Raw genomic sequence first — 12691 nt, 5'->3', positions numbered from 1 at the left:
ATATGAAGTGAGAAAAAAGAAAGTGGGTAATATTTGGTGAAGAAGGGAAATCTTACAAAATAACTCTAGTTTTTAGAAGATTATCATCCTTTTGTACATATTAAAGATCATGAACATACAAGAAATTTCAAACTGCCTTTCTGCACCCTCTGAACTTAATTGACACCAATGAATATAACTATGCAAATACAATATAGCTGGATTAGTTTTCAGCAGGTTCATTTATTAGCAGCATGCTGCAATTATCAACAAGGTGAATCAATAAGCATGAAGTACACTGGCCCCTGTACAACTAAAACAGACCAAGTTCTGTTGCACTCAGGGCCAGGGAATGCCATGCTGTTGCACAGGTCTTCTACTCCATGTCCTACATCACTGCCAAAAACATCCACTCCTTGCAAAATGGATGACTTATTCAAATGCAGTTTGTTAATAGGCAACTTCGTCTGTTAAGGGGGAGCTTGCAAAGCACAGCCTAATGATTCCATTCCTTTGCCAACATGCACTGAGGCAAATGGGAATTTTTCCCATTCATTTCAATGGCTTTGTATCAAATCCCTAATGAAGAGTTAAATTAAGATGCAATACTTGGAAAACATCACTTCAGTCATGTGATCTAGCTACATGGTAAGATCGATAAGGTGTTAGCAGTGTAGTAGCTCACCCACTCATTTGACACCAGGAGTAAGAAACAATCTTTTTCACTAATCAAGGAAGTCACCATGAGATGCTTTGCTGCAAATTGCCATGCACATGTGATTCGAATATCTTAGGACTGGTCCTAAGGAAGCAATAACAGTGACATTCAATAACTACCTTGCACTTCAGCCTTGAAGTCCCCAAATGCTCAAAACGAGGTAAGCCTAGACCAGAACCTGTTTCAACGTTTTTATATAAGTAAATACAAGGGCCCTGGTTTTCCCTTATCTCTGGTCTCGCACTGAGTCTTAAAGTAAGGGATTCAATCTTGCAGTTCTTTCTAGTACAAGTCTTCCACAGACTGCAAGAGCATGTCCATCATATCTGAGCAGACACTGGAATATTCACAAAGGCTAACACCAGCCCATGGAGAGCATTTTACCTGCAGTTCTGTTACAGTCAGTAGAGGGAGAGGTAGGGGTCTTCAGGCTCTAAACAGAAATGCTGAGCAGAAGCTTAACTCGAGTGCCCTGATTTACCTTCTTCAGTTTGTTCATTGACTACAGAAGGAAATAAGCTTCTCTACACTGAAGTTAGCCATTTAGAATAGCCTCAAAGCACCTGATTTTCTCATTTGCATTTAGTACATGTTAAAATTAAAACAATAATTATTTACTCCAGGAACAGAGCCAAAAGAGGATAAGTGTCCTAACATTTGTCCTTGTCAGCTGCAGCTCCTCTGCCCTACAGAAAAGGTTTGCTGTAGTTGCTAAGTGACACAGGTGTATATTTTTGTATATATTTTATATATACACATATTTTATATATTTAAGACTCCTGTCCTACATGTGAGTACTCTTCATTGCAATGAGAGCCATAAAAAGTTACAGACATGACCAAATTATAATAAAGACCTTTCCAAAGCATGTTAGCTTCCTTCTTCCACAGAAATTGGAAAAATTAGAGCCCTCCCTACAAGTTCACAGCCAGTGGTAGCCAAACTCACCCAAAAGTTAACATCACCACTGACTTGCTTGAAGAAGAGCTTTAACATCAAGTTTAGAAGACTGTCTGTCTGTCTCTTTCTCAGCTTTTATGTTGTTATGTCATTGCAGCTGGGGTAAAATCTATACACAGGAAGGGACGTATGCACATTCTTGAACGTCACACACCAAATCAACAGTACCCCAGGCTACTAATCAGCTAACTAAAACAAATCTCTTGGGATTATTACTCCTCCTCACTTTTCTTTTTTAAATGAAGCTCAGAAGTGTGTTAGGTACTTCATGGAGGAGACAGATCACTGAATTTGTACCAAATGTAATTACACAGATTTGCACAGAAGTTTAACACATGTTAAATTTTGAAACCAGCCTGTGAATATTTAACATGTGTGAGTTACTCTGCTCCCAGAGGACATACTACAGAAAGCACTGAGACTAATTAAATATGCGTGTGTTTGCAGCATTTGGTCCTTTATCTCAAAGTTCAAAAGCAAAAAGAGAATTTACTAGTAATGTATCGGCACTGGACCATGCCAGAGTATCTTAAATGGATTCATGTTTTTAAACTACTGTTCCACAGCCTTTGCACTAGTATGTTCTTTGCCTTGTAGTTATCAATATAGAGCTTAATAAATCCATATGATATTAGTCATCTTCCAAATGGAAGAACTGGCTCTGTAACATATTCCTTTTTTTAAAATCAATTTATATCATCCTATCACACAGCAGCTAGTTGCATAAAAAGATAACTAAAAGAGTGAAAAAAAAAAAGAAACAAGAAAGTATCTTAACCTTTTGCAGGACCTTGAGATAAGAACACTTCCGATACTTATACAAAGCCTATTGAAGGTTTCTGACCTCCTTTGTTGTCTGCTCTACTCTTCTTAGGTTCCAGAATATTATTCCTGTCTCAGTCAGTTTAGTTTATCCCTTCTTTTTATTTGCTCATCTTGCATAACTTTGCAGTTTGCTCTGAAACAAGAGTAAACTCCATATACACATTCAGCATAATCCCCAGTGCTTTGACCTTTATTATATCTCTAGCAAGTAAGCTACAAAACAGAATCTGTGATGGGAAAATTTGAGAATTAATAAATGTTTCTGACTACAGTAAAGATAAAAGTCAAAATCAAAAAAGTCAGAATTATGAATAAATATCCTGATTTCAGAGCAAAATTCTCTTTCAGTTTTGACCCTTTGAACTCTTTTTCAGACTCTACAGAATTTCTAATCTAATCAATCTCTACTCTATTCCTAAACATTAAGGTGGAACTTTCTCTTCTGAAAACATCAGTATGAGATTTTCTAACAGTTCAAAACTTTCTCTGCCACATGCATACAAAATTTTTCAGTTTGAAAAATCTAACCAATAATCTTGCTCCCAAGCAAATTTGTAGTTTGTTAAATAGCCTTTATTGATTAAGGAAATTAATTTTTTACCATATAATTTGAGGCCAAAGATCACATGTGCCAGACTCTCAAACCCAAAAGCTTGTGGGCTGCCATTCATTTGCAAAGGGAGACAACCTCAAAATACCTTGCCAAATCTAACAAGTACCTATATTTTACAAAAATGTAATCTAGGATGCAGTGTCTATTACCACTTGCCTGGAAAGAAATGCTTGTCACTCAGACCCTTTTTACTCCCCATGCACTTGATGTCTCAAATTTCTGGCAATGAAAAGCTTTTTAAATACCCACAGTATCGCATATTCTAGACACAGACCTATCCAGTTTCGCTCCTTACATCTGAGACTCTTATCGTCTCCATCACACACCTCTCTGCTTTACCTCCAGCAGCTCCTAGGCTGGCAGCACAATGCCGCACTCCAGAAACCAGGCAGCCGGATGCAGCTGCGTGGCTCGCAGAGCAGTTACACCCGGCACAGCATTTCCAGAGAGGGCAAGACGCTGTACCAGGGAGCACAAGCCTCCTAACAGCACCCTGCCCTTGGAAGGAGCCTTGCTGGAAAATAGACTCTTCTTGGCTGCAGCCTTTTGTCACATAACCCAGCGCAGGACAGGAGAAAATTGATGAGACAGAGAAAGGCCTCTTGCAATCACATGAGTCAGCACATAGAGCTTCGCGTTCTGGGTAGGAAAAATGCTGCGAGGCCTGTGTACAGATCCATCAGCCCCGTGTAAATGTGCAGGGTAGGTGAGGAATGCTATGCCTCCCTGCTGCAGATACCTGAGCTGCAAGTGTGAAACACTCCCGCAGCATTCCATACGCTCCATTTTTTCCCATTCTTACTGTATCTGTGCCCAGCAGTTTTTAAATACTAACTTACTGTGCTTTCAATATCAACTCTCAGATTCTGCCCCCAAAATTACCTAGCAATAGGTTAAAAAAAAAGTAGAGCAAGCACATGAATTAATTTCTACAGAGAAACTAACAAGTTGAATATTGCCTTGGCTTTATTGTCCTGGCTTAGGTTCGCACTCACTTCACAGACCTGACAAGAAAGCTGAGTCACTTTTTAATGAACACATTGAAATTCTCCCACCACCGCAATGAGCTGATGAATTGTTTCAAATCCATGCACAGTGGAGAGGCCAGGACCTTTCAGAAAATTATGTTCTCTTTCTTAATAGAAATAACAAAGCACAGCAGCTGCAAAGAGCCACATACCCAAGTTTGGCCTGCTTACATATTTGCATATAGGTTAAGTCAGGCTTGCAAATAGTTGGCATGTAAGTGCCACAAAGAAGGTATTTTCAGACATTATTCCCAAGCAAGAATTTAGATAGCCATGCTTTAATTCAATTATCCAGTTTGCATCTATCATAAGTGCATGCAACATCCACATATACTTAAACTATCCCAGCCTTGTAACTGGCCCCAAAATTCCAGAAAGCAACACTGTATACTGTAGCCCAGCATAATCACAAAACAGTGTGAAATGACAAATTAAGGAAAGATATTTTCTGCTTCACCTGTTTAAACATTAATAAAGGCTTGTAATAATGACACTTTGCTGTGTGCTCTGATCACACTGTCAGGAAATTACAAAACTACATTCTGGTACTCCAAGTCCCATCAAAAGCACTGATTCCGAAAACAGAGGATAAAGCAATCTCTTCCGTGAAGAAGTCAATGTTAAAAATTATAAGTACCTCAAAATATGTCTGACAAACAGTATACAGCTCACACATGCTCAGACAGTAGACTAATTAATATTTTATAGTTTATCTGATAAAGTTAACAAAAGAATTTAAGTCAGAGTGGAAGCATACACTGAATATTTCATCAACTTCTTAATTGCAGAATACAGACAAGACAATTTTTTCCCTTTGGGAAAAATAAATGTTAAAAGTTATTACTGATGGGAATCAGTTTGGCAATTAGGTTAAATCCAGCTGAAACCAACCAGAATTGGAGTGCTGAAAACATCACAGAGCTCAAACGTATTCAGCCGACTCTATTAATTTACATGATGAAGCAGAAATGTTGATAGCAAAGCTTGTGTAACTCAGCAAGCTGAGGTTACATTAACACGGAAGAAAACACTGCTTTGTGCTTTTTTCTTATAGTTAATTTGTAGTCTTCAGAAGCTGCTATTCTTTTGCACAGCAGACAATATGATATACCTAAGTCTTTTCATTCCGACTTCTGATTTAAAGGTCTTCAGCTTGTGCTACAGACCTTAGCCTTGAAGCCAAGTGCAAATTAGCTTTAAATCAATGAAGCTGATTAAAGCTTCATTGTGGCTGAGCCCTTTAATAGAAGAAGGGGTGGGGGGGAGACCCACTTGAACGTGGCAAAAGAGCTGCCTCTCAACTTGGAACATATGTAATGCTTTTCAGCTCCACTTTACCCTGACAAAACCATGAAGGATTTAAGGCCATTTACCTGCTGACAGGATGAAACCAAAGTCCCAATTCAGAGAGAAAGGCCAAGAATCAAAGATGTTGCTATGCAAGCAGAAAGGAAAAGGTTGCTTTAAAAATAGCGGGGGGAAGAGAAGGGGACAGAGGGAAGGAGATAGACATCAAAACATCTCTCCAGGAGGGAACCAGGGAGCAAATTTCCCACCCTGCAATAGCAGCATTTCTGTTTTCTTTTTTCTTTTCCCTTTTTTCTTTCTTTTAATACAGAAGTTCCTATTTAGAGAAACAAGCTGTAGGCAAGTTGCAGTGCTGTGAAAGAAACTAATTCTTCCATGGAGCTCCATTCTCAAAACAAGCCACTTGTCTCCAGGGACTCTCTTGCACTTGGAATGCAGACAACCTGCCAGATCTACCTTTAAAAAACAATAACAGTACCAAAAAAAAAAAAAACCCACAGGAAGATCCTTACACTGCTCTGAATACCACCGTGGGAATCCACAATGCACAACTGCTGGAATTGCTTTGCTTTCATTCTTTATCGAGTAATATTTAATACAGCCTAAGTACGTGTAACTTGAACAAAAAGAGTGGCAGGGTCTTTGTTGTACATACATACATATTTGGAAATCTTCAAAGAAGGTTAAAATATAAAAATAATAACAGAGCACTCCTAGATCTTCAAATTCATCTCTCCCGTAAGAGTTGATAGTGCTCAGTATATTGCAAAATTACCCTCAGAGAACCAAGAAAAAAATGTATTCCCCTCCTCTGTTTAAAATCTTAGCCTTGAAGGCCAATTCCTTCTCTGATTGCAATTCATTCTGTGACCCTGAGTCCCTCAATTTTTTAGCATTCATCTCCAGACATAAAATGGGAGACAGGAATACTGACATTCCTCAGAATATAAGATGCTGCAAAGGGGAATCAATCTGCAAAAGTCTGAGAAGCGGAAAATTAAAGTAGCAACAAAGATACTGGAGATTAACAACTGAACATTAGGCAGGGAAGAGGTTTAACAATACATTCTAGCATTTGACAAATAGATCTTTGAATGGAGGAAAGAAGGAAACAAAAAATTGACCTCAGGAAAGTGATCCTGCACAGCTAAAGGTGTATGCAAAAACTAAGCTAAGTCAGCTCTACTCACTTGTGCTTTCCTGAACAATTTATTTTACAATCATTCTGACTAAATGTCCACTGAGTACCAGCACTGTACAACACTAACTTTAAGTAAGTCAGAATGGATGGTAGCATCCTGCCATGAGGATTCACGCCTCCAGAATTTTTCTTATTTTTCAGGAGACCAGGCAAATCTTACAGATAAATCTAGATTTCAAGATTAAATCAGGAATTCATTCTCAGAACAGAGCCCAACACATGGGCAATCTACCAGTTACAGTGTCAAAATCTCTGATGTTATCATATGTATTCTGTAGGCATGTCATAACCCATTTTCATGGGTTATCAAAAATAGTTAGTAGTCCATAAATCTTTTATTTTCCTAATGCAGTACAAACCTGACACTATATATACTCTTGAACTGGATATGTTGATGACTTTGGAATATAAACATTCAGCAGCTTTGATGGAAGATCATTTCTAAGAGGTGGCAGAACAGAAGGCATAGGGAGGATGAACATTCTTATTTCCTCACTTTAGGCATTGAATACACAAAGCTAGTCTGCCTAGGCTCTTGCTTCTCTACTCCAGGAAGTACGAGCTCCTCAAAGACCTATGCTGAGCTTCTCATGCTCTGGAGGAACCTCCCACTCTCCATTCACTGCTAGACTTCTCAGACCCAACTAGGCAACTAGTTTAAAGTGCTCAGAAAGTAAGGTAGCATTTCATTCTGGGTCCCGCCAGGTAATAATAACTATTTTATCAACTTAACAATGTACAAGGCAAGGGATTAAATCTGTGGAAAGCTAGAGAGAACTATTTTATAGCAGAAGATCTCTTCCCCTCCTGGACTTTAGTAACAAGAGGTCTACACCGTGCAGAGAAAAGTAAACATTTGTTGTTCTTCTCTAGGCAGGGTTTTTGCTTAGCTAACCTACCCATCATTCAGAATGAGAAGACTTTTCTCGACAAAACTGGCCAAATTAAGACATTTTCTGAGTGACAGCAACATAACCTGCAACTCTGGCAGAGCAACAGATAACAGCAGTCAACCATCTTGCAAACAAATGCCTAATAACAAGGGACCCAGAAAAAGCAGTCGCACTACAGATTTACAGTTTTCATCACTGATTGTCAACTTGCTAACTCATTTGGGGGGCTTATGTGTTTTCGCTGCTCTCTTTTTATTATAAATCATCAAGTTTTGAAGCAAGCAGGTGTATTTGCTACATCATCATCAATGCTTGTTATCTCATTTCTAAATGTTGTTAGTAGGCATCTCAAATTTCTTCACATTTCATATTACTAGATCTGCAATGAGAGGTTATTGCAAATGAAGAGAAATCCTCTGCAGTGGTAGTTGTTTCTCCATTTGACACTTCTCTCACCTCACCAGGGAGCAAGAACACAGCTCTCCATCCTGGCTTGTTGATTTCCGTTGCCCTTTTTTTGGACACACTACCATCAGTCACGTTGCTGTTCAGTGTTTCCAATATCCTTGAAAACCATTTAAAATAGCATTTGTCACTGAAGTCAGTTTGGTTGCCAAACTGGAATTCACTTTGTTTGCAACTCATGGGATATATTTTTCCATTTGAGTAATGTGATTAACCTTTTTTTCCTGTGAACAGCAGTAGGATTTTCAGGAATCAGGCAATCTGTTCTGTGCATCCTAAAAAGCGAGAGCTGATAAGGGATAAGTCTTCTGTAGTGCTAACTAACTGGCAGGATGCAGAGGGGATAGGTGAGGTCACACGTCATGGCTCTCTGAAAATTCATTACGGTTTGGAAATAAATGAAGAAACAAAACTTTACCATAAAACAGCATGGATGTTTACCTACCAGAATTTCAATAGGCATGTCTTAAACCTTTTGAAGCTACTGAGCCAGAGAGCCTACCCTACTTAATACAGGTGCCAGCACTAGGCCAGACATGATAAATTGACAGTTTGCTCCCAGTATTTCTTGTAATAGAAAACAAATTCACAAGAGCTAGTTTTCAAATCAAACCCTAGCTCTTCTTGGTATAGGATTCAGAGACCTAGCTGCATTCCATACAGGTCTCAAAAGTGAGCACCATCATTCCTCTATTCCTAATCTGGGAACAGCCCCCGGCATGGATGGAGCAGTAGAGTAGGTGGAAGGACTGGTACAACAGCAAGGCTCCAGACACAGCTTTTGCACTACCCATACTTCCCACTTCCCAGTCTTTTGACACAGCAAAGGCTATAAAAAAAATAGCTGATCATGTTTGCCATTTCTACCATCGCAAATCAAACAAATCAAAGTTTTTCATGACCCCTGACAGGATTTCTCTTCAATAGCGGTTTCTTATGAAATGTTTCCCTATGGTACAAAACATGCCTTAAAGATCAGTCTTATAAAAACCCACCTATCACAAGACAGGTGGACCACTGAAAGCTCCTTTTCTATCTTCTGGTTTAGAGTTTATGATTCAGATTGTCCAGGACATTAGAATCATTTTGCACTGCACAGAGCAGTTTTAAAGCCAGAATCACCACTTATGACCTTAAATACACACTTCCTGGTTTCCAAAGTATAATACACTCACCTTTTCCCCTGTACAAATTTCCATTTTAAACAACTGGCAAGCTTCTATGGACTCTGTCCAAAAGAACATCCTAAATTAATAACTCTAAAATCAAGATAAACGAAAGGGAGGACATAAAATGCAGTATATCAGTATAACTGTTAGTGTCACCTTCTACTTAGCATCCACAAAGCTGACAGAGATGTAGGCAAGGGGAAAGGACAATGTTTTTTCCTGCTCATCTGGAATTCTCAGCTGGTGCAGAAATGAGCTGGGACTGCTATCTCCTGGAGTACATCTGTGCTTTGCCTAAGACCGGTGAAGTGCAAATTCAAAAGCTTTGCTGTGGAATTTCTGAAGGCAGCCAAAACATGGGCCTGAGCTTGTTACTCCTTGTTTTCATTTGGTTACTCAGTAGTGAGCCAGAAGACAAAGAAGCATTTTTTTTTTTAAATAAGCCAAGATGAGATAAGAATTTGGCTCATATTCCTATCTCTCACACAAAACTTGCATTATGTGAACTCACATAATTATTACTTAGACAATCCTGGAAAACATAGTCCAAGCAATATACTCTCTGAAACAGATAACTAAACAAAATGTAGGTGATGCTTTGAAAATAGGGAAATGGATATAAAACTAATCTGAATAGAAGTCTTTTAGATAGTTCCAATTTCACTTAAAATAGTTCAAAGATTTTCCTGAAGTGTTGTAAATTCATACAACTGCCTATGCACTGGTGCTTATAGATCAGAAAAACAGCACCGTTAGCTTAAATAAGGAGAAAATATCATTAAGGAAAAGTGGCAGAAATAATCCACTTTGCACACTGTACACAGCATAAGTTACTTCTCAGGCAGAAATAGGTTAGTTAGGAATATAGCAACAGCTTCCTTCTGCGTTGCAAAGCACAAATTATCAATTTTGAAATCAACCAAGTCAATCAGGGGCTGTCATATTTGATGACAACCAGGGAACAAAGAGAAGCTGATCTTGCTGTTGGTAGTAAAATTCACCCTCCTCCTCTCAAGACATAAAAAGAAAGAAAAGGCCCGAAGAGTTTAGTAAGAGGTATTACTACTGAGAAACCTAAGGAATGATAATATGAATTGCAAGAAAAGTGCAACAGGCCAGCTATTTGAAATTTGTTTTTCACACAGTTAGTACAAAAACAACCACTCTTGCAAGAGAGGTCAATCTACCCACACATTAATCTCCAATCAAGCAGCACTCTGAGAATCAAAATGTGATTGCAAATCTCTTGCATGCCAAGATGAAGGGGGTTTTCATTTCAGTCTATTACTACCAGCATTTTACATTCATTATGGTAAGGGGGTAAAGGGAGTACTAGGTACTTGCTGGTTCTGAATGCCAGCACTTTCTTGATTACATTACTACAGAATTAACACACAGAACCCATACTAAAGTAATACAAATGGGCTAATTTATACCCACTTTCATAGCTAAACCTTTCACACCAGGCTTACTTCCCACCCCAGAAGGTTAAAAGGTTAAGAGGTTAAAAAATAGCTGTATACCCTATCCATTGCTACAATGAAAGGTCTAAAGGAGCAAGCTTTGAGCATTACATGACACTAAGGCTGTCTTTGCTTTTGTAAGCGTTTCTTTAAAATACACTCAGTATGCTAGCACCCCTTGGCTTTGGGACTTTTTTACGCTGTTGCTGGGCAAAAAATAGAGATCAAAATAAAACTTACAGAATCTTTAAATAACCCTCAGATCACTGGCATAGCAGGTTAGCATATGTACCAGCTCTTCATGGTAGAAATCACCACTATGACAAGTTATAGTGGCTCCTGCAGGGTCATTACAATCTGCAAACCTTGGAAAAGATCCAGAAAAGAGCTACTGAACACAACAAAGGGAAAGAGGATCTTACCTATGACAACATGCTTGATAACCACAGTCTTTTAAAAGAGTCTAAAAGCTTAGGACCTCACTGCAGTTCTTGTGGAAAGCACTTATTTTTGCTATATCTATATATGAACAAGGGTATACAGGTAAAGGGTACAGAGCAAAGTAACAAACAGATGAATAACGCAGAAGATGAATACAACTTTTTGACTGACTGCTGCTAACCTATACAAAGCCAGGCTAAATGGTATTTGCTACACTGATATTAGTGATATTAATAATTACTGATATCCTTCTGTATAGCAAATACTTTTATAAAACACATGGTTGCTAGAATTAATAAAATGATTAACCAAGTATTACAAAGATGATCAGTTTAATAAAGGTGATCAATACATTTTGAGGGTTTTTTTTTTTTTCAGTTTATTTACTTTTTTGTCCATTGGACTTGAATCACTTCAAAGAAACCTGAAATATGTATCATTGTTCTCAAGTAGTCAGATTTGTACTTATTTTGAAGAAATAGTTTCTATTTTAACATTATCAGGTCCATGGACCATAATTTTCTGCATGGAAAACAAAATCGTATGCATGAACTAAATCAGAGAGTTCAGTTAAACATTACTGTGAATCACACAGGCATGGCCCCACAAAAATTAAGGGTTCTCATGCCCTTGTACTGATTCCATACTTTGCAGGGGGAGTTCAGTGGAAGGTTTCACTGAGGTTCGCTCAGCCAGGTTCACTGCTTTGCACTCACTTGTTTCACTTCATTTCTACTGATCAACATTGCTGCATATGCTGCAGTTTCAAACAATGTTTTCAAAGCAATTCATGAACTCAACAAAGACAAGGTGCATACTGTCATATTAATTCACCTTAATAATCAAGGGAATCACTTATTTTATGTTGTCTGTTTCCACAGGAGCAGGCAAGTCAGGCCATCATCTGGGAGCTGGATTCTGCAGCTGTCAAGTATTTCATGGATTTAGACAACAGGTTAGACAAGCATCTGTCAGGAATAACATCAATATAGGTGATCTTGCCTGAGGTTAGCGAGATAGACTGGATGGCATCTTGAGGGCCCCTTCAGCTATGTTTTCTAGACTTCTCTACTTTCTACCTTCCTGAAAGTTTAGGGAAAATAAACCAACAAGTGTTTGCCTCCTGGTACATAGTTTATGGCATCAAGAACAGCACTGCAGGATTTTGTGGCATTTGCACACAGTTTCTTGTGTGAGAAAGCAGCCACCTTGCTCAGGAAACAACCACACCCTGAAATCCCTTTCCGGGGCTTCCCACAAAGACTGACCACTCTTAGAGTGAAGTGGCTGAGGCCCCAAACCTTTGGGACCAGTGGAAGCCCCTCTCCCATTTCTACCAATAAAACTGAGACAGAGTTAGAGACAGGCAATCTATCTTAAAAAATGACGTCTTGTTTTTTCTCAGGTGCAGGCATTGGCTTTGCACTTTTGTAAGAGTATGCACTTCCCTTATTATTGCTGGCCAAAATTACTTCTAGACTTACCAGTTATGATGCACATAATTTGATTGAAATCTTGTCTGGAATGAGAAACAGCTGTGTCTCATTGCTGCCATATACTTCTTATAAAAGAGAAATTTAGCAAATTCGTGAGGGCTTTACAGGTACTTTGATGCTACTGAAAGTCAG

At 38.7% G+C, this 12691-nt stretch overlaps 1 long non-coding RNA gene across 2 annotated transcripts in view; it reads right to left on the bottom strand.

The window, feature by feature from the left end:
* LOC112991083 (uncharacterized) overlaps positions 1-1180 on the bottom strand; it is a 98258-nt gene extending 97078 nt beyond the window's left edge. For both annotated transcript variants that reach the window (XR_010387813.1, XR_003261212.2), the window contains exon 1: positions 1082-1180. This is a non-coding gene — a long non-coding RNA (uncharacterized LOC112991083). The remainder of the gene's footprint in view (positions 1-1081) is intronic.
* Positions 1181-12691: the final 11511 nt, after the last annotated feature.

This window comes from Dromaius novaehollandiae, chromosome 2, assembly GCF_036370855.1.
Source record: "Dromaius novaehollandiae isolate bDroNov1 chromosome 2, bDroNov1.hap1, whole genome shotgun sequence".
NCBI classification, from domain to species: Eukaryota; Metazoa; Chordata; class Aves; order Casuariiformes; family Dromaiidae; genus Dromaius; species Dromaius novaehollandiae.
Note: the sequence above shows the minus strand (reverse complement) of the source record. Positions and strands in the feature narration are given on the sequence as shown.